Source organism: Onychostruthus taczanowskii, unplaced genomic scaffold (assembly GCF_017590055.1).
Source record: "Onychostruthus taczanowskii isolate IOZ18803 unplaced genomic scaffold, ASM1759005v1 scaffold39, whole genome shotgun sequence".
Classification (NCBI taxonomy): domain Eukaryota; kingdom Metazoa; phylum Chordata; class Aves; order Passeriformes; family Passeridae; genus Onychostruthus; species Onychostruthus taczanowskii.
In genome coordinates, this window is record NW_024501348.1 from 846,866 (window position 1) to 870,351 (window position 23,486).

The window sequence follows — 23,486 nt, forward strand, 5'->3', positions numbered from 1 at the left end:
GCTTTTTACCCTATTTCAAAAATAAGATAGTCCAAATTTCATCCAAAACTACTACATCTCTCTTACTTCCTAACTAATAACTCAATGGGAAACTAGGCTTCTGTGGGAATTCCCAATTCAAATGATAAATGAGCTACTGATACAGGAAAAAAAAATTAATCAACATAATCACAGAGAAAGGGTCTAAAAAAGTCTAAAGAGCTTTGCTGTAAGATAATGACTGTCAAATAGTAATAACTCATGCTGTCAACAAATAACATTAACAGCTCCTGTTTAATGAATTCAGTGACTTGAGCTGGAGTGTGACATTCCAGAGTGTTAAGAAGCTTAACAATTGCACGGTCTACAGTTCTGCTTTTGTAAGTGGACTGCAATTTGCAGTTTTGACTTCTGGGTCAGTACTTAAGCTAAAAGGACAAAGGTTTCTAACAACGGTAGCTTTCTATGGTTTGGCATAAGAAAGGGAAAAAACCCTTCCTTTAAAATGAACCTGCCGTTGAGGCTTCACTCAAAAGTTTCAAGTATTAGATAAAAGAAGTGTTTTTTTCATGGGGAAATTGGAGCATTTGGATTTTTTTCTAATTTTATTGTAAAAAAGAGTAGAAATTAGATAATTCCATCATCTAGCATATGTAAAGCTTCATGGTTCCTGAGAGTATGATATATTTTTAGATATTTCTATCCTGTTTCCACACAGAAAATGCTTAGTTGTCAGCTGCTCTTGGCTGCCCCCGCAAAAAAACCACATAATCTCTGTGGCCAATTTTAACTATATTTGACAGACAGATAAAGATGTGAAACATATACCCTATAGCTGTTGTGAAATAGAAAGATATGAAGGAAGTGAACAGAGTAGTTCTCCAGTAAAGGAAAGAGAAAAGCCATAGATGAATTTTATTAAAGACACCAAAGGATCTACATGGGCCAAATATGTAGGACTGAACTGCAGGAAAATCCTTTATCAGAATTCATGTTTTCAGAACTTGTTGGATCATCCAAGGACAGCCATAGACTCATGGGAAACCACCAGGCTCATACTCCCCTTTCTGGCTTCAAGTTTTTCTTGACATGGAAAGGCATGGAAATGTTTTATTCAGGCTCCTGGGACAATACTTAGGAAATTTCTATATGGTTTTCCTAGTTGTTTTTGCAACTCTCCAAGGCCAAGGAGTGAGGCAGGAAGTGCTGTGTGTCCTGGTCAGTGGCTGGGTATTACTGGGGAAAGGAACAAGGGAAGGAGCTGGGGGTCTGCATGGCAAAAGCACCACTCTGCAAGAGTGGTTACAAACAAATTTTCCATGTCTATCATTTCACAAGGCTGATTAAACGTGAAACTTTTCACACCCAAGTGCCTGAGAGGATGACCCTTGCTCAGTAGCTGCTGTCTTGGGCACTGAGAGTTGAGCTTACAAGGCTCGTTGTAAAAGCATTGAGGTATTTTATCCCATCTAAATTGTTCTATCTGTTATCTTTTCACACTACACATTTCTATGGCTGTGAATACATATCTCCTGAATGAAGAACCACCGAAGGAAACAGAGTTGAAATTAAAGCTCCCCTGAAAATAAAAAAGCAGTTGGAGACCATATTCTTACTTTGAAAAAAACCCAAACCAACAAACCAACCACCACATCAATCCCTGTGTATCATATTCTGTCAGTCTCCTGTCTGTGTCTTCCCACATGGAAAGCAAGTTGAATTAGGCTTCCCTCTGTGGTATTTTGTGTAAAGCATTTGGGACTCTATCTAGCAAGAAGCTTCTTTTAGTGGGGGCTGAGAGCACTCACCATCTTAGTGAATCAGAACTCTGGTTCTGCTACCACCTTTTACTCTGGGAAAATGCAAGAGTAAAATTGTTTAATAATCTGTTATTTTAGACCTGTTCAAATTGAAATCTTGAAAATTGAAAAATAATCTAATTTTTTTATTAAATTTGCATCTATTCTCACATTTTAACCTGAGTAACTAAACTGGGATTTTTATCACACAGTACCACTTTTTTGTTTTTCACTTTGGGTTTACATTAAGAAAGCAATAGAGCTCAGACTGGACAGGCAATATTTGAGCTATTTCTACCGATTTCTGAGTTTTCTGTAAGAGGTGAGAAGAAGTCCTAACATAAGAGACATATTTATTTAACAATATGAAAATTACCTGCACATGGTCAGACAGCATCTGCCCTCTCAAGTGCATTAATATTCTGAGGTACATAAAGCAACCTTATAAATGATTCTGTGGACTAAATTCTTTTACATTCTAATCCTTTGACGGGATATGTAAGGTCCTGCACCTGGGGAGGAATAGCTCCATGCCCCAGTGTATGCTGGCCGCTGACAAGATGGAGATCAACTCTCCAGGGAAGGGATAAGGATCCTGGATAACAGCTGAAATATGATGCAGGAATGTGTTCTAGTACCGAGGAGGGCCGACAGCCTCCACACTGCCAGCAGGAGAAAGGAGGCAATCCTTCCCCTCTACCTAGCTGTGGCGTGCTGTGTCCAGGTGTGCCAGTGCAAGAGACAGGCAGGAGAGAGTCCAGAAAGAGGCAACAAAGATGATTGAGATTGCCAGATCTTTCCGTGGGGCATGGTCAGCCCCGAGGCAGGGATGTATCCAGGCAATGTGTGTAAACACCTGATGGGAAACTGTTAGAAGGTAAAACCAGACTCTCCTCTGTGGTGCTCAGAGGCACTGGGGCACAAACTGAAACACAGGTGGTTCTATGTAAATGTAAGGAAAACATCTTTTACATCACGTCTGGGTGAGTTTGGCAATGAAAGCATACAACTCCTTCATGGAGACCTTGTGACTGTGAAGATAGAGTATAAAGGAACAATTATTGCAGAGGCTTCTTAAAGAAAGATCTTGGTTGTACAGGAAAAGAATGAGACACCCCTGAAAAAAAAATCTGTGATGGAAAGTAATTATACTATGACCATGATCAGTGGACATGAATACTGCTTAGCATAATTGCTTGGGTACCTAATATTGCCCTTGCATGTTGGGCATCCTTCTCCTCTGTTGCATTTAGCTGTATTTGAACATGCTCATGGGAAGTGTCTCCACCAGAGACTGGCAGGGATGTCAGGGTCCCGTCTTCTGACTGCAGTCATGTAGTTCTCATGTTTGTCTCTGGTGCTGCTGGTGCTTGGGAAGCTGTAAGGGTTAGGGAGGCAACAGCTTGGGGAATCAGGGGTGCTGCAACTTCCTGATTTAAATCAGCTAGAAGTGCACTTGAATACAATGCCCTAACCCTTTAAAGTCGTATTCAGTTGTATGTCAATCTGAACAATAAAATTTGACAGCAATAAAGATTGAGCAGGCAGAAAAGCTGACGCTGATGTAAAGCCAGTCACAGTCCTTCTTATAAACTGTCATTGCATGTGGGTATGAGGAATGAACCAAGTCTTATTTTCCTTCAGCTCCCTCTCTGACGTCTCACTGCCTTTCTGTTGAGGCTTTTCCCATCCCTAGTTCTCTCACAGCACCTGTATACTTCATAGCTAAGCCATGCTTGCTTATATGTAAAAATGGACTGTAAAGCAATGCAATATACAATTTTATTTCTAATCTCTAACATAAATTGCAAATATTGAGGGTTTTTTTTTCTTGCACTATTTGATTAGTGCAAAGAGGAAATGTTAACTCTTAAAAGAAGTAAGCAGTGAACTCACATGTATATTTCCCAGTCACTTTTATATTTGAACTTCTGTTTCTCCATAAAAGAAAATCTCACTTTCTCTAGAGAAGGATGAGCTTGAATTTTACTGTAGGGTCCTTGGTTTTTGCAGAATTCATGTGCTGAGGTTCTCATTGCAGACGCAGGCCAAGATAAACGATGGTTTTATTACCATGAAAAGAAAGGCTATAATCTCTTTTCTCTCTTCTTATGCACTCAGAACTAAATTGTCACAATCTCTGCTTCACATTAAGGGAAATTAGTTATATTTTGCTGTTGACAGAAGTTTCCCTCTTAAGGATAAAGTCCCGATTTCCTATGGATTTTCTTCTTTGTTTTGACATCTAATACAGGATGAGTTGCATTGCAGTGGAAATAGGAATATCTCCTCTTCTTACCTTGTCCTCATCCCAGCCCTCAAGCATATCAGAAGTGAATATCTTTGAACTTTTGCCTCTTTGTTAAATTTGGTAGAAACTGGCCTCTGAGTTGAGATTTTTTCAAGGGTAGGTACAGAGATGAACACAAAGAGACAAGATCACAGAAGACTCTTCCTCTGAAAATGAAGCTGAGAGGTGGATGAACCTTGATGCAAAGGAAAAATCCACTCTTAGATACCGATCATTAAGAGTGAAATAATCCTGATGGCGATGTGGTAATTATCATGAGAGCTTTGAGAGGAAGGAATTCATAGTACCTACCTAAAGAGGAGAACTCTGAGGATGGACTACTCCCAGTTGCAAAGCCTTCTGTGAGTAAAAGTCAAATGAGAAAGTGGCTGAAATGATTTCCTTCATTCTTTGGTAGAATTTCACAGGAAGACAAAATGTAGTGAGAGAGACTTCTGAGGCTGGATCTCTCCCACTCCTTGTTTCCTGTGAAGAAAAATGACACTTTATTTACAGTCTTGTCAAATCACTTCAGATTACCTATATATCTGAGTGTATATGGCTTTTGGTGTAAGAGATTCTTTCCCACTCATGTCAATATAAGCACATGCACAGTCAGTCTTACATATAAATGTGTGGTAGGTGTATGCCAGATATTGTCAGTGACAGATTGCCATTAAAGACTGACAAAGCAAAATGATGATGAAGAGCAACAAAGAATATGTTGGCTCATTCTCTTTTAAGCTAAAGTGTTTGATGTTTTGTGAATTCTCAGTTTGTCTTTTTATTGAATTTTCCATTAGTAATAACACTAAATTCAATACAATTTTCAGGTATATATTTAATGAGATACCCTAGTGATATTCTCACTGCAGTGTCAGGCATGGTATGGAACTGCAGATCCTTATTTCTTATTGTTATAAATGAAAATTGCGAGTCAGCCAATTTTAATAAAAATATGAAAAATAAAATTTATTTCGCGACCGTAATAACAGTCCGATAGCCACCACCAACAACGGACAGCGTATCACCCCCGGTCGATGATACGGGTAAACGAGAGGAAAGCACCCCCTCACTGGTGCCTTGACCTCCCCGTCCACACACACTGCTTCGAGGTAGCAGTTCTTATACAGTTTATTTCGCCCGCGGCAGAAAGCCTTTGTTTCTTTCGGAGAAAGAAACCAAATTTGATTTGTCATTTATGATCATAGGAAACTGAATCCTTATCCATAATGATATGCCCAACCATGTGAAATTAGCATTGAAAAACCTAATTTGATTTGTCATTTATGATCATAGGAAACTGAATCCTTATCCATAAGATATTCACCTCAAGTTGCCTTCATCTAGATTCTCTTAAGTTTTCTTAAAAACAGGTCTCCAGATAGTTAAACAGATTGATTAGTATTGATAGCTCCAGGGAGATAAAAGTCAAATTTTAAAGCTTCGTAATGTAATAGTTTAATATAAACCAGAAAGATATACTTGACATTTTAAATACAAGGTTAACAGACATTATTCTTCATATGGAATTGGTAACACTACTGAGACACTGTATCATGCCTTCTCTGAAGTTGTAATGAAACTATGGGATAGGTCTCATGAGCTACTCTTGACAGATAGCCGTTATCTGGAAATTTGCCAGAGTTTTTTACAGTTTACTTACCTGATGGACTTCAGCTTTCCGTTTCCTTCACTTTGGAGCACAATTCCTCTGAAAAAATGGACTAATTGAAGTCTGTTTTTTGAAGCTGATGATCTATTCCTGCTTTCAGCAATTTTTGAAATGTTCTTTCCCATGAGGAGAAAAAAGAATAATTTAAAATATATCTCAATACTTTTGTGTGTGTGTGTGCTTTTGTAGTCTGTTAAGTGTATTGAGTCCTCAGACTGAAGTCAGCTTGTGCTTTTAAATTTAGAAGTTCCTGTTTTGGACGTATAGTGAAACAAATCCTGTTCCTGTATTTGAGTCTGCTTTGCATTGGGAACCAAAGTATGGTAAATGGCTGCAATCTGATGATTTGTTTAAAAGAATGTATTCCTGGTTTAAACGAAAATGCTAAAGTAGACCTTAAGGAGAAAGGATAAGGTTTTGAGCAGATTCTCTAGTTTCTTTCATCTCCAGACTACCTCTCTTCTTCAAGCTTCAGAAATGCCATTGAAATGTACCCAGAGAACTGATGCTTGAGTAGCAATAATGCAATCTCTGAGATCTCTTGTGCTGCTCAGACAATGCTAGGCTGAAAAGCAGTTCCCTTTGTTGTAAATATCTCCAACAGACAAACCAATTAGAAACACAGAGAGAAGCAGAAATGCTTAACAATGATGCAATCAGGAAAAGTCAGGGAGAGACAAAAGTGGTGTCAATTCCTTCCTAAAGGTCAGAAATGCTGACACCTTTGAACCTTTTAGCTCATGCTTCACACTTAAAAAGTGAAGAGTTGTTCACAAAAGCCCTCAGAGGGTTTTAAATGCTCTGAGTCTCCTGAAGCTCTTGTTGAACTCCAGAGGCAGAGTAAATTAAGATGTCATCCTGCTTGCTTGGCATGACCAGAGCTGCAATCCAGCAGGGATCCATCTGGGTGGGTTGTTTTGCAGAGAGTGACTAACTTATCTTTTCCATACTGTGCAATTTCTCTGAGTCAGAATGAACTTTAACAGTTTGGCCATGAAACAAAGCAAAGATTTGGGCCAGTTGCTTCCACTGGGGGGGTGGCTCAACTTTACTCATCTACAACCTATGAGTTTATTAATGGATCCAAATATAACCAGTGAACCTCTGTGACAGATGGTGAATCATGTCTTACTTCCAGTGCACCAATTAACATTTTAAAAGGCTTTTCAAAACACTGTTGACTTTAGCAAGTGAAACAATAACAAGGGTTTTCTGAAGTCTGATGCTGTAAGTTTGGATACATTGAAAATTCATTACCTAAGTAAAAATCTAGAATTATTGTGCCATTAAAAAAGACATTGCAAGCTGCCATTTGCTTTAGAACGATGTACAGTTTATGATGTTGAAACTGCTACCACAGAGAAATCACAATGATTTGCCTTGAAGATGATTTATGAATCATGACTCTAGAAAAAGCAATTTCTCTCACATAGTTTGTTCAAAGTCAGTTCTCTTGGCATTGGGTTTCATGATGAAGTCCTCAAAATTTTAATCTGGGACCTCCTAAACAGTACCCCTTTGATTTAATAGATTAAATATTCCCATTGTTAGTTATGCTGTCTTTCAGCCCATTTTTTTCCATATAATGTTTAAGCAACATTACTAAAACGCACAATGCCCTAGATAAGATGTCAGTCACTGAGGGGAGCTTAAGTTACATATCTAAGCATGAGTGTGAATTAGGGGATGCAGTAAATAAATGTAAATGCAAATGGAAATGCAAGTGCCTTGCAGCATTTTCTCACCCCCTGACAAGCAGTTGCATTTGCACAATAAGAACAATACACACAGACTGAGCCTATAGCAGATATTCAAACCACAAGGCACAAGTTATATAGAGTTACTGTAGTTTTATTATATCTTTTCTCCATTCATATCACATGTGGGATAATGCTCATCACTGTAATCTCATACTGCAGCAGCAGCCTGCTAAATTTGAACGCCAGTGAGAATAGAGAACAACTGCACATTCTTGCCCTTCCCTCACTTCTTTTCCAGCTGCAGGTGGGAGGATCTTTCTCTTGAACATGGAGAAGTTGCTTGATGAGATTTAGAGTATTTTTCTTCAACTGAACTACTTCTTTGTCTGAGACACTGAGATACTTTAATGAACTGGTGATATGTGAAGTTTGGAAGAAGCACAGAAAACGTTAAGTATTGTTGTATTTAAATAAAGCAACTCAGGAAAAAAATGTAATTGAATGGATGCAAAGCTATTCAGCCCCTCTCTTCATCCTACGTCCAAAATACAAAAATTCAAATTCTAGCAATGATCTTGGAATTCTCATTACATTGCAGAGCAAGAAATCCTAGCAGAACCAGAGCACATTGCACACTGTATGTATGTAAGATGTGGAGCACCCAAGAAATCCTCCTGAATTCCTGCATTCCTTTTCCTCTGTAGAACTACACCTATGCCAAGGTGTCAGGATACTGAGGAAGGGATGAGATCTGACCTAAGGCAGTTGTGTGCTGCTATTAGTAAACAAGAAGTAATGACAGAATATGTACAGACTTTCATGGATTACAGTGTAATTACACTAAGCAGATATAAAAGTAATTAACTGGTATACTGCTGTGCTGTTTGGAAGACTGAAAAGCCATATATTTATCTCATAATCACACAGATACTACATGAAAATTAATTGCCATGTAATTATATGATCAGCATTTGCCATGTTCAAACAGTATTTGTGCCCCTTTAATTTGAAGCACCACTTCATTTTAAAATATTAAATTACTAAACCTCCTTTGACTGTGATCTAAATCTAGAGAAGTAATCGCTGTGTGTGGTAAAGCATGTAAGAAAAAAAGTCACTGAATGCTGAATGACCCAGTTCACTTTCTACATGCAGAAAGAAAAAAATTAATTCTGGCTGATGGAAATTCACAGTGTCCCTATTTTGGATTATTTTTTCATGTGCTCTTTAAAATATTTCTGTTTTGACAGACCTAGAGGTTTAATCTAGCCTAGCTCAAGACAGCAATTAAGTGTATGCTCAAACCCAGCTAATCTGCTTGAAGACAGGGGGTTTAGAACATACTTTAAGGTCAGGGCAGGATTCAGTGCTGTGTTGCACAGAAGTAAGTCATGGCTCTGTGCTTATACTTTTTTAGAGGTAGTGCAGTGATTTTCAGCATTATTGGCAAAATTTAATATGCTGCTCTATAAAGACAATTCAGGTTTTGACTGATCCTGGGTTACTCCTGCCAGAGCAGAATGAGAAACAGAGAAATGGGACAGAGGTGGATGAGGAGTCAAGGAAAAAATCCTGGAGAAACCATCATGCTGTTTCAATTGAGACAAGAGACAATGGCAGAGCACAGGGTTTGAAGATGTTATGGAGGCTGGAGCACCATAAGCAGTGGCCTTCACCTCTCAGCCTCTCCTGGATGGCAGTAGCAAAGAAAGCTGATTTTTTCAGGGCTCTGGAATAGCTATGGTGAGCAGTGAGCCATATCCAGCTCACACTCAGCAGTGTGCTGCCTGGGACATCTGCCTGCCTGTGGTCTTGGGTCTGCTCTGTTTGCATGAAGTGAGAGATATTTTTGCTTCACATTGGAACAGTACAGTTGCTTTGTATGTGAGGTCCTGGGCAGTGATCTCTTATCCTGCCCTAGCACTGGAAAGCAGGGATTGAGAGGGAAAACAAGGCTCTGTGGTTTTCTGGTGTCACTGTAATCTAGTTGCTGTGGGAATGTGTTTCTTATATCTGCCTTATTGTTTTTTGTCAGACCATCAGCTATCATTCATATTTTCAAGTTGATAATAAATAATCTTTTATCTGTACTTCAGGTGATAAGAGAGAAAGGCTTTGCCTGCCCTGAAAAAAAAAAAAACAAAACCCGAAAACCTTGGAAGTTAGTACAGTTGCAGCATAGAGCAAATAATTGACTTGGATCAATGAAAACTAATGAATTAAAGTGGAAAAGTCTGCAACAATATTATTTTTGAAACTTTATAAGGCTTCCTCCCACTCATTGTTTTCATACCTAGTTCAAGTGACAGGTTCCATCAGTGCTTGTCATTTATGAACATTCGTATATTGCTCTGTACAGGTGAAATTTTGATGAGTTCACACAATGCAAGGCAGCAGAGAATGAGGAGGGTGCCTTTCCACAATCATGGAGCAAAAATGCAAAGATTCATCTCAGATTGATTATTCCTTCAAGGCAAGGTCGTTGCTGACCTCTCTTCAAAATCTACATCATCCAGAGCTACTGGAGGGCAAGTATAAGATGTACAGAAAATCCACACCACGATCTGTTTGATATGGTTGATATAAACCAATCCCTATTGATCTTTGGGAGCTGAAATTCCAGATCTTGATCTGAAATCTTCTACTTTCAGTAACTTCAAAATCAAAAGCTAGAGTGGACTGTCTTTTTCCAGAGCCAGATAGAAGTAGAATTATCCCCGAAGCTCCATCAGGATATAGTTCAATTAACATTTTGCCTTTTTAACTTATATTTTTCTTTATTGTCTCTTTTTCTTGAACATATCTTTTGACCATTTTTTTTCTAGTTTGGTTGTAGATTATAGAAATGTGAATGGTATTATTCATCATTCTTTAAGGAGCTTATGAAGACATCTATTCAAACACATGGATGGGTCATAATTTTTGTGCTGACAGCATGAAAGGAGGTACAGTGCTGGGCAAGAAAGTTAAACTTTGTATAGATATTCATGGTTTCATATTTTTAAAAAAAGAAAGAATGAAAGACATCCCACACACCACCAAGGAATTCTGAGTATATAAGTAGAGTGTCTTTTACCCTCTACTTTTTAAACTCAGAGTCTTGCAATCTCTGCTTTCAATGCCGTCCTATCAAATGAGATTAATTTTTCATGCTGGCAACTAACGAGTGTGGAAGATCAAATCCTTAAATAAAATCAATAACTTTACTCGAGTTAGACCAAAATTAATTGATTTTGCTTACTACTTGTGGTCCCAAACTCTCCTAGCTCTCAGTGGGGGATTTGTCTAAATAAGGCTTGTTGTGTGTCCTCCTTTGCCTTTTCACCATGTAAATTATGCTCTGCTCTGAAATTCTAAATTAAGAAGCCACTAATTTCTTCTGCCTTTCTAAATTGGACAAAAGAATACTGTGTTTAAAAACCAAAATGCTTATCATTAATCATCAACAGACTCAGAAAACTGCTTCCAATTAGCTCTAACCATGAGCAATGAGTGGGATAGAAAGAATTCTTTAGAATGACATTGTGGCTTTTAAATATAAACACTTGTTTACTCAAAAAGTACTGTGAGATTTATCAGAATGACAGTTTCTTTAGGTGTTCTAACAGCTGGGAAATTATTTGTTTGCTTTGTTCTATTTCTCACAAGCTGATAGAGAGGGAGAAGTTGTCCTCAGGTTGTTTTTTTTTTTTGAGTGAAGTTTTAGAGGACCATATAAAATATTCAGTTAGGGTGGCCATATTTGTCCGCTAATTGTACTGATAGAAATCCACAGAGATTGCCAATGAGGAGTTATGGTAGATTTACATCAGTACAAAGGCCAGAACTGAGTGTATAATGATGCATCTGTATTTGTACTTCTAGGGAAATGCATTTATTAAATATTGTACAGCACGAACCAGAATATTCACATACTGATAATGAAGTAAAACATGCGGAGCTACTTTTAAGTCTTTTTGCTGTTTATCGCAGCTAAGCTCAGTTACCTGTCTTTGAATATATAAAAATGAAGAATTTTGAATCACCTATGCCATTTTCAAAATACCAGTTCAGAATGTGTCATGGTTTAATGCAGCCAACAACCAAGTCCTAACACAGCTGCTCTCTCACTTCTCTGCCAGTGGGATGGGGGCAAAGTCAGAAGAGTAAAAGCAAGAGAACTTGGAGGACGAGATAAAAACAGCTTAACAACTAAAGCAAAAGCTGCACATTCAAGTGAATCAAAGCAGGGAATTCATTCATCACTTTGCACGGGCAGGCAGCTGTTCAGCCATCCCCAGGAAAGCAAGACTCCATCACTTATAACAGTCACTTGGGAAGACAAATGCCATCACTCTGGAGGTCAAACTCTTCTTCCTTTTTCCTTTTTCAGCTTTATATTCTGAGCATGACACCCTATGGTACCCTGTGCTACCTGCTATGAAGGAAATTGATTCCACTCCAGGCAAAATGAGCACAAATTGAAATTTGATTCAGCATGTAGATTGAGATAAGATAAAAATGAAGAGAGATATATATTTTGGTATTCTTGATTGATCAAATCCACACTTGTGAAGGTGAAACAATCTGATATGACCTGTTATTTATATGTCAATATGACCATACTATATGGAATTGATGTGGGATGCTGAAAACCCTTGCTGGAACTCAGCCTTATAAAAAGTGAACAGCAGGAGGTGGTGTGTTTTTCCAGGATCTTATAGAGGCTTTCTTTGCAAACAACACTTGTTTCCTTTAAGTTCTTCTGCCCAAGTCATTAATACTTGGTTACTACATTAATACTACATAAATTGACAGGATTTCCACATGAAGCTGTATTTAACACATTACTGTGTATCTCTGAAATCAGAACATTTAGTCCCATAATTCTTAATGTTAAGGCTATTATTAAGACTGAAAAACTTTGGTTACTGTCTTTTGAAATGCAAAGTGAGAATTATATTCCCAATTTTGCTTGGTTTCTATTTTCTCCTCTAGACTTTCTGAGCATAAGATAGGAACTGTGGGTCATAAAAATACCATCTGCTGAGACAAAGACACAGACTACATGATTTCTGAGAAGGTGGTACAGCTGCCAGTGCTTCCACTGTGTAATGTGTTGCAATTAAGGATATGTGGTTGAAAATGCTATATAGCCTTCTGGCATTTTTTCCACAGAAAGGATAAGAGACAATTTTCGCTTACAATTACAGAAAGTTTTTCACTTAAAATTGTTTTGATGACTTCTGTTTCTGGAGCTGAAAGACATCAGAATTCATATACATTCATGATATGTTCCTGACACTGATTTTATGCAACCCTGTTCTGATGCTTCTTAAAACTTTAAACAAAAACACAGCAACAAAATTACATCAGACAGGAAGGTAATATTAATACTAGGGAAATATGTATATATACAGTGACACTCAGGATAATATTGTTACTGAAGATTGTGCTCTAATTTGTCACAGCAGCTTCAGGTAGTTATTAACCTAATAATCATGTTAAGGGGTGTATCTGCAGAGCACTTTGACACTCAAATCTTTGTCCTTGTGGGACACATGGCTCCACAGAAAGGAAATGCAGGACATTTTTTTGGCACAACGGAAGGAGTCAGTGTGAAACTGAACCTTTCATCTCCAAATCACTTCATAAACAAAACCAGACACTGTAAATATCACTACCCCCATTTCAATAGATGAAGAGAATATAATTTACTTTCACACTGTCATGAGTCATTCCGAGCAATTTCAGGACTGCTCAGTTTCAATTTCTTTGCTCTTGACAAAAATAACGCAGTGATGAACAGACTGCTATTGCAGCCTCTTGTCCATAATTATTTCAAGCTACAGTCTATTTACATTGGACAATGTGTGTGGGAATAGAAAAAACCTGTGAAGGTAGGACAGCACATGTCTTATGTGTTATTTGTGCACATGTAAGCTGAGGGAGAATTAAATAGATATATTAATTATTTGTCTTTTGTTGGAAGCTTAAATTTTCATACTTACAATGTTATTTAATCTGGATGGTTAATTCAGTGATTGTACAAACTGGTAATTTTAACTTCATGTATGTTTATGTAGTTGTTATTAAAAATAATCAATGATAGGAGGCATATGGGATTTTAAATCCAGTGGCAATAGCATAACTGCCATAATAAAAATGCAAAGATGATATCTCTGCGGAAAAAAATGACCCATACAAAAGAGGTTAATAGTTTTCTTTGTTATTTATTGACACATGTATGCAGGTTCTTCAACCTCACTGTCTTTCCAGAACATAGTCAATGTGTCTTGCACTTCAATAGGGTTCTTTTATTATAAATTTGGAAAACAAAACCAAGGAATATATTTTTGCAGTTGTTCCGTATTGTAATTATTTCAGGTTTTCTGATAATGATTTGTGCTCGCACAATTTGTTGAATAGTAATTAGTAAATCTAATACTAGATGAACCCATTGAGCTTGCCAGACATGTAAGAGCTAAATTAAAAAGTTTAACATCTATTACTGTTTTGTTTTTGGTTTGGGGTTTTTTATTTGTGGGTGGTTTTACTTGTTATTGTTTTGTTTAGGTTTTTTTTTTTAATATCAATAAAAAATTACAGTAAAACAAAGTTGCTCTTGAAAAATATGTGACTTGCTTTATTCCAGGCCACTTCTATATCATTATTCATTGGGTAATTTCCAAAAGTTGAGTTGGGGTTATTACCCTTTATTGGGATTTATTAAGATCAAACTCCTTTTTTTTTAAAGTACTTGGGACTATCTGAGAAGAATGTTTACTGCAATAACAAGATGACTTGTGCATTTTGAGTGGAAAGACAAATGGATGAAAAAGCCTGGCATACCTGTTGAACACAGTTAAGTATTTTTCTGGATAAGTGGGGTGCTTCATAAGGGAGAGAGGCTGAGGGTGATTTCATTCAGCATAGTTAGAATTCGTGACAGGTTCCCTTTAAAACACCAGATCTCTGTTGGCAGTTCTGGCTTCATTCTGGGTCTCAATTTCCTTTTTACAAAGGCACAGTTCCTGTCATGGCTCGATAAGGAAAGTTTTAACAACATGACTGCTTGACATGGCAACAAATGATGGGATTTTTATTCTTTGAAAGGGTTTTTCTTACATCTAGATCAGAAAAAAAGTGTGTGAGGAGACTGCATGGTAGCATGATGATGTCTAAAGGTTTTAGCAGCGGTAGTGTTTGAATCCCACATAAGTAATCAGACTAAAAGTCAGTCACTCAGGTCACACTGAGTTAAAATACACCAGACAGAGGAACAAAATCTTCAAAGATATTTAGGAGTTTTAAGAAGACTTGTGGTTGCCACTTGTACAGCTATCTTCACATTCAAGCTGTGCAAACTAATAATTCAAAAAGAAAATTCAAAAAGACAAAAATTTAAAAAAAAAAGTCCAAAAGCAGCACTTATACTCTCAGACATATAATAATCTTAGATGTTTCATCAAGGAAGTTTTAATTACAGTAACTTTGCATGTGTATGTTAGAGAGAAAGGAAATTTGATTCACTGTAGCCAATGAAGAAATCACTGAATATTTAGATTTAAACATTATGGTAATATTTTTTTTCCCACTAGTACAATACAGATTCTTTTGAGAAGGAAGCTTTGAAGATAAAGTTATATGATAAAATTCCACTAAAATCTTGAACCATATCAGAGGTATATGCTATATATATGATGCATATACTAAAAGAATAGAGAGAAAAGAATCCATCAGAAGGCTAGAAAGAACAGGAATGGAATGATAACAAAAGCTCATGACTCTCAGAGTCCGAGCCAGCTGACTGTGATTGGCCATTAATTAAAAACAACTAACATGCACCAATTACAGATGCACCTATTGGTAAACAATGTCCAGATCACATTCCACAGCCATCAGATAGTTAATTGTTTACATTTCTTTTCTGAGGCTTCTCAGCTAGAATAGGAGAAAAATCCTAGCAAAAGATTTTTTATAAAATATCATAGCAACAGATGTGGACATCAGCCTGGTAATGTAGAGACAGCCATTGTACTCAGAATAAATACAAAGTAGACAGTGATTTTGATTTTGTTTTGTGGAAAAACTTGTCTGCAGTACAAGTTCTGCATTTGCATGTGTGAGACTCTGTATGACAGCTATAGCTCCAAGCTTGAGCTCCAAGTAGGATTTTAAAATATCAGTAAGAGTCTGCAGCCTGACATCCTGGCTAATAGTGTCAGACCATAAATATTTATGAGTATATACTTTTGCAGAGATGTTTTGATACTTTTACAGAAGCTTGTTTCACCTGTACTGTAAGTCAACAACATACTCACCATCTTTAAACTGAAAGCACCATGCCTGGAGTAATACAGTAAGCCTTGCTCAGAGCAAAGTGCTGCCTAAGGAAGCTGTGGGAATTCTGGATGAGACCTTGCTTGCATTCTGCCAGCTCCAAGTATGAGCAGAACAAGCTCAGGGTTGTCTGCAAAAGATTTGGTAGATCCTGAAAATAAGCAGATGACAAGCTCTTCACTGAAAACTTAAATAATGGCTAACTTCCCAGTTTTGAGATCAAGGGTGAGACCAAACTGTGTTTGAGCAAACGTAGCCTTATTTTATAGCTAGTATTTTCACTTAATTGTGGAGTGATGGTATGTAGGCCCAGTGCTACATCCTGGAGGGTGAAGACAGCATAGGTGTACCTGAGGGTGCTGTTCATGCTTTGGTCTCAGCTGCCAACTCAGCCCCATGCAGCTGCTCCCTCACTCCCCCCTGGTGAAACGGGGGACAGAATTGGAAGGGTAAAAGTGAGAGAACTCATGAGCTGAGATAAAAACAGTTTAACAGGTAAAGCAAAAGCCATGCACAAAAGCAAGGCAAAACAAAGAATTAATTAAACATTTTCCATCAACAGGCAGGTGTTCAGCCATCCCCAGGGAAGCAGGGCTCCATTAAGCATAACAGTGACAAACACCATCATTCCAAATGTCCCCTACCCCTTCCTTTCCCGCCCCAGATTTATAAGCTGAGCATGATGCTATATGGATATGGCTGTGGTCAGTTGGGGTCAGCTGTCTCAGCTTGTCCATTCCCAACTTCTTGTGCACCCCCAGCCTCCTCACTGGTGGGGTTGGGGTGAGAAGCAGAAAATGCCTTGACTCTGTGCAAGCACTGCTCAGCAATAATGAAAGCATTCCTGTCTTATCAACACTGTTTCCAACACAAATTCAAAATATAGGCCCATACTAGCTGCTATGAGGAAAATGAACTCCATTCCAGTCAAAACCAGCTCACCACAGTGGTGAAGAGTCTTTGGTTTAACAAGCATAATTTTTCAAACATTTTTTAGTTTTTATATATTCCAATTTCATTTTAGTGTGGAAGGTCTTTTGGGAAAGTAACAATACATATCTGTCTTTGTGTGCATATTCAAGGTATGTGTTTATTCTTATTCTTAGATCATCCGGGAGAAAAATAGTGAATGCATTAGAATGACAGAGGGGAAGTCAGACACTGGAGGCAGAAGGCATAATATATTTAAGAGTGTAAGGTGAAGGTAAAACTAACTTCCTGATCTAAATTCTGATAGTCCATTGTTTGTTTTTCAGTGTTCATACTTGCATCATTCATCAAATATTCTCTTTCTGCAGGCGGAAATCATGTGGGAAGAAATCCTGAAATCCTTATTTTTTAACCAAGAAAACTGTGAGAGAAATCAGTTATTCCTGAGTGGATTCAGACCAGCAAACCATGCTTGTAATCTGTTGTTTTCTCCAAATTCTACAGGATATTAGCCTGCTGAATGCAGATTGCAGGCACAATGAGGTCCTGCTGTGCAGAGAAGTGCAGCAGAGGGGGTTTGACCCTCATCTCTTCACTCCTCCCTCCACCCTGCATTAGTGCAGGGCAGTGCAGGCAGGGCAAGGCAGAGTCTGTGTGACTGTGCTGCAGATTTGGCATCTCCCAAGGACTGAATTCTCATTCCCTGAGCCTGAAGATTCAAACTGCTGTGCTCCTGGGGCACTACAACAGCACAGTCTTTTGCTGCCTAGCAGGTCCTCCTCATTTTCCTTCTCCTGTCTGTTTAGTCTTGAAATTCTCCTTCTGAGAAGGAGAATCTTCTCTCACAGAGTAAAGTGCATGAAATTCAGACAGAAATTCAGGGCTCACAATAAATCGATGATCTCATCCTCAAAAATGCTGTATTTTCTCAAAGTGAGAAAAGTACTGCTGGAGAAAAGAGGGACGCATTTCAAAGTCCTGTAAATATCTTAGCTCTGTTAAACTTGGTGGAACTTGACTGCTAACATCAATTCAGGATTTTGATATTTTGGCAGAAATGAGCCTTGAGGTTTCAGCCACAGTGAGTTCATTGTTACTGTTATTTTCTCTCCAGGTTTCACAGCAGGGAAAAAAGAAAGGGCTGTGAAATCTTGTTAGCTATCTGAAAACCATCTATATTTTCTTAATGAATGCTGCATTCCTCTTGGAACCATGAAATATGCAATATTATATGTTGACTTCAAACCAAATTGTGCGGAATTGAAACTTTGCATATACACTGAACTTTCCTTTATTTAACAGATTCTCCTGTGAAATCTACCAACCTGATATTAATCATTTAACAGCTGCTACAAGAAGGAGCTCTCAGAAGCTTTGACTTAATGTCTTGCACTGGAGTAATTACTAGGCTACAGGCGCTTGATTCTATGTAGGGAGGAATTCTGAATTTTGGCTCATTACTTTTTATGATGACTATGTCCTTTAGTGTAAACTTGTAAGCAGCCTGTCTATACTACAGCTATAAAACACAAGGATGGGGGAGGAAGTATTATTATATGTGCAGCCTACCAGAAATCCTTTGAAATCCTTTGAGAAAACCTTCAAATAGTACCAAATGTTAATACAGAATAGCAGTAAAATATTCAGCTGAGTTTCACAAAGGAAGATGGATATTTCATAAGTGTCCCAGAAGACCTATGAAATGTCAAAGCCTATAAGCCATTAAGTATTAGGCTGCTTTGATTCTGAATTCAGAATTGGTGTGCTTTAATTTTTGCATTATCATTAACACAGTTATGCAATACACTGAGGTTTCACAGAACCTTTTAAAAATCAAAATAGCATGAAATGTGGCTGGGGGGATAGGAGACAGGTTGTGCCAGAGAATCTCCTCTTCTCTCACCAAAATAGTTCACACTTCATTATATGAATATTGTGGGATTTGGGACAGGTTCACAGCTCCTCAGAGCTGTGCACATCCAAGCCACAACCTCACTCCCTGTTGGCAAAGGAGATAGGCATGAACCACATTTATGCCTCTGCCTGACCCTGGTTACCATTAAAAGAAGGTTTGTACTACTGGGGTGAAGACCCATGGTGCATTTTCCCACATTCTCCAGTTTGGACAATGAGGGATAAGGGCTGAGAAAGGTGCCACAAACCTGAGCTGTGAGCTAGATGGCCAGGGAAACAAAGAACTTATTTAAATAACATTAAATAATATAAAGACCATTTAAATAAAATGTAACACCACAATAAGTCCAATTCAATTCATTGCTGTATGTACCTAACACTTGCTTGACCTTGTCCACTCATTACTTGAAGAAATGGGATAGAATAATTTGACTTTATAATCTATAAATTACTGAGTTTATAAGAAACCACAAGCTATAAATAATGTATGGGAAAGAAAAACTTATCAAAAATAAGTATTGTAATAAAAACTGTCAGGGACCATTAACTTCAGGCATTGTTACTGCTCTGTGAACGTTGCAATTAGGCATCTGCTTAACTTTGAAACATTAAATAGTCCCAGATTAAATGAACTAACTGTTTGCATATTCAACACTGATTGTAAACTCTTTGCAAAACCACCACCACAGTGGAGACTGTAGACAGCAGCTTTTGACTATTGCTTTTTCTTATGTAATTAAATGAAACTTTTCCTACTCATTTGTATTCCTGCACATGGGACTATATCTTGGAGGAAATGCCACATTTGCATCTACATAAGTGGAAGGTATGGAGATTAGGACATCCTACAATACCTCTGTGCAACAGGACATTTAATTCTTGAAGAGATCTTACCTTTGAACTTGGAGAAGCTGAGGTCCATCTGAGGAAGCTCCACAGGGATGTTCCTGTATTAAAGCATCACAAAGAATGAAAAAGAAAATGAGCCACAGGTTTCCTTAACCATTTGACACTGATGGTTAATAAAGCAGTAAAAACACCAGTGGCAAGGACTCTTTTGCTGCCTAGCAGGTCCTCCTCATTTTCCTTCTCCTGTCTGTTTAGTCTTGAAATTCTCCTTCTGAGAAGGAGAATCTTCTCTCACAGAGTAAAGTGCATGAAATTCAGACAGAAATCCCTGCCATATAGGACAAAGCCCACAGCATTTCAGAAAATAACACAATGGCATTTTTGAGGACAAAGGAATGAGCTTTTGGCAGGGGAATGAAAACATTACTTGATGGGAGGAGTGGGCAAGAGGAATCTGCAAATGTTTTTTGATTAGCAGAAAGGTGATGTGAAAATATGCACTTTAGGGCTAGGATCCGGCCTCATCCCAGTGCCCATTGTGTCTAGGCACAAGGACTGACATCATACCTGGACCCCAAACCTTGAAGCTTGGAGGTCCAATCTCATGCTGGCTCTAATTCAGAGCGGGGCCTGTCCATACAGGCTGCTGGTCGTACAGTCCAGAGGGGCTGCAGAAGAGAAGGTGCCTCAGTGCAGCTTTGGGAAGTGTGTTTGTCTCCATGGTGACTTCACCTGAAAAGAAAGCTGCTGCATGAGACAGAAATGAATTTCTGCTGTTGAGTAGCCCCTGGATTTTCTGATACACAGCTTTCCAATTAGCTGTGCTGGTGTTTGCAGAATTAGGAGCTATTTCACTCTGTGTCTCCCTGGAATTTCATGTCAGTTCTTAAAAGGAGGACTTGCAAAGAAAACCTGAATGTTTTGTGAAACTTAACTTTCACCACAGACTCCAAGGATTAATCTCTTAAGTGAAACTCTGTGGAGACAGGAGATCTATTTAGAATTACCCATCATGTTTCTAACATACATATACACTATATATATACACTTTAGTATATATAAGCTGGAGAGCTGTGCCTTGGGATGTTCAGACCATGCTTTCACTTATTGTAGTATATGCACTGATTATCCAATAGTACCAGGTGCTTGAGGGTGGGTAGGATTACTTACAGGCTCTGTTTTTGAGAACTGGAAGAAGTTACTTAGGTTGCTTCTGTGTGGGTACTGAAAGTGACATGAAAACCTACAACTGGTAGTGACAGTAGTTCAGACTGAACCAGAAAATAGCATGAAATGAGGACTTGTTGAGTTTGCTGTTTGAATTAGCCTTTCCTTTTTGGTGTTAGGACCTTGCCATGAGATGTAGGGGTGTTGGTGCAAACCTAATAATCTCTCTAAGACCACACAAGGGGCCCCTTTGGAGTTGGATTTTGTATCTCATAGTGATTCCATATATTTTCTGTAGAGTTCAGAAATCCTGGGCATTCAGTGAAACTAATTGCAACCTTTCCCCACACCCAAAGGAACATGTGTGGCAGACTGAGGGAGAGATTTACTTCCACATGCTAGCAAGGATTTAATCTTATGATGTGTTGGATGTCTGTATCTCATCTCAAAGTCAACCAAAGTCAAAGGCACTCAGGCTACTCTAAGACTGAAAAAATAGAGCTTAATGTCTCCCATAAAGGGGAAAGAAGCTCCATGTTAGCCTTAATGCTGCTTGTTTCTAGAGTTAGTAATTCTTTTGAAAGAACACTAGTGCTGTTTTTTGTAATATCTAATTTATGGGGTTTTTGTAATATCTAATTTGTATCTACTATTTCTTGCCCCCCTAGCAATCCATTTGTAAATACTCCTGCTAACAGTATAGAATTTTAAAGTGAGGCCATGAAAAGTCTTTCTAATTTAAACTGAAAGATAGGAATTAAATCAGCCTCATTCAAAACTATTGATGTCGTTCTCAAGGCTACCCCTGCAGTTAAGATGATTCAGTTATTAAATCTGCTGTAAGATTTCTGCCCATAAAATATCAGGTAAAATTCTATCATACCGATTAATTGTTATTTTTTTTTCCTCTCAATTCACAGCACTGCAAAGCCAGACTGTTTGTAGAACTCCAATGTTTAAAAGTGCATAAATGCACTTTTAAAACAATGATAAGTTTTAAATGCTGCTAAAGCAAAAATCATTCATGTTAGAAGCAGCTATAACTACTTCCTTTCAACCAAAAGAATTAAATAGGGATTATAGTATTATTTATTTTAATGTAGTTGGAATTATCTTTCCCCACATACAGTCTTTCCCTACTGATTACCTTTATTTTAAGTTAAAGACGAACAAGAAGAAAAAATAAAAGTCAAGTGTCCATCAGGCAACTTTGCTTTGCATAGACTTCAGAGCACAGAGAATGAAATAGAAATCATCTCTGCAAGAGAAGTGCTTTATAATTTAAGACTGAAGTACACAAAAATCAACTGCTCTGTGTTTATTGCCTCATATGCCATATGAAGAATATTGCCACTCAAACTTTTTAAATAGCTCTTCAAAATGGGATTGTTCTGTATAGCTTGCAGCTGTCTGCAGTTTTATAAGTCTGGAGGAAATGTGCAAATTATTGACAGATTTGCACCCATTCAGTTTTGTATCTCAAAGATGTTTTAGAGATCAAACCAACATTAAAAAAAAATCAGCAAGGAAGAATAAACTTGGAAAGGCTTGACTTTGCCTTAACAAAAATGGTACAGCACATCAGTTAGGTTTCATTTTCATCATCATTAATTTATTTGGATGTAAGTTCTGAAAACTCAGTGGTTTTTGGTAAGAATTTAAACACAGAACCTGGATAATAATGTTAGGTGGCCTTTTATCACTGATTATATAGCAATGGCAGAAGTTAGTTCTCTAAAACTCAGTTCAGGTCCTGGAAGAGATAATTGAATGATTTCAGCCACCAGAAGCAGAGTATTTTGGTTATCACGATGCCTTCCTGCAGCTTTTCTAGTATCCCTAGTAATAGTACACATTAGCTTTCAAATCCCATGCTGTGTTTGTCTGAGCTCCAAAGCAAAACTCCAACCCCATTTCATTTAGAGTATGTGATTTAGTATCAAGGTGAAACACAAAAATGTTTCATTTTGTAATAACTTCTTTCAGCTTAGTCTGAAACTTTACAACAGTAATTGTGGTTTCTCCTAGTTTCCAAATAGCCCTGAGGTATAACTAGCCATTTCATGTTTACCCTTCAAAACTAACAAGCAGAAAGCTGTTTGCATCTGGATTCTAGCCCTTGCTCCAGAAAATTAACATTCCCACAGAAAATCTTCCTCTACAATTTACTCTATGTTTTACACACACCATAATCCTTTCCCCTCCCTTTACACTCATTAATGCTCTCAGCACACTAAAAAAGTTCTTTGATCACTCAAGACTGAAAAGTCTGTGCAAATCAAAATGATGTTATTTCATGCTGGACTTCTAAGGTAGTATATGCTTCATCTAATATATCTGCCCAGGATTTAGATATTTATATAAATAAATTATTTATATGTTTATATTTTTATACTTTCAGCCATTTACCTAAAATTCATTTACAGTTAGTGGAGAGAGACAGGCATCTTCAAGAATATATTGATCTTAAATATCTAAAATACATATCTTATTAGTCATTCCATGGAGATATTTGAAAGGAGAAAGCCTATGTATCAAGACTTGGATGTTAAACTATACACCCAGCCTTAAGACAGCTGAATGCAGGTGATATAAAATGACTTTACCATAATCTAGTTGGTTCCTTTGTGCTCATTCCAGCAGTGACCCTACTGGTCCCTGTACATTACCAAATTATTTCCTGCTTTTTATTTTTTCTTGTCTTCCAAGCCAAATCAGTTTGTGTAAACATATATCCAGTCAATCTTTGGCTGGATATTGAGATGGGAGGCAGTTAAATTCACATCAGATGATATAACTGAGGACGTGCTAGAATAGTTAACTTGCTGTGAAATAACATGAAAAAGTAGTAATGGCTTTTA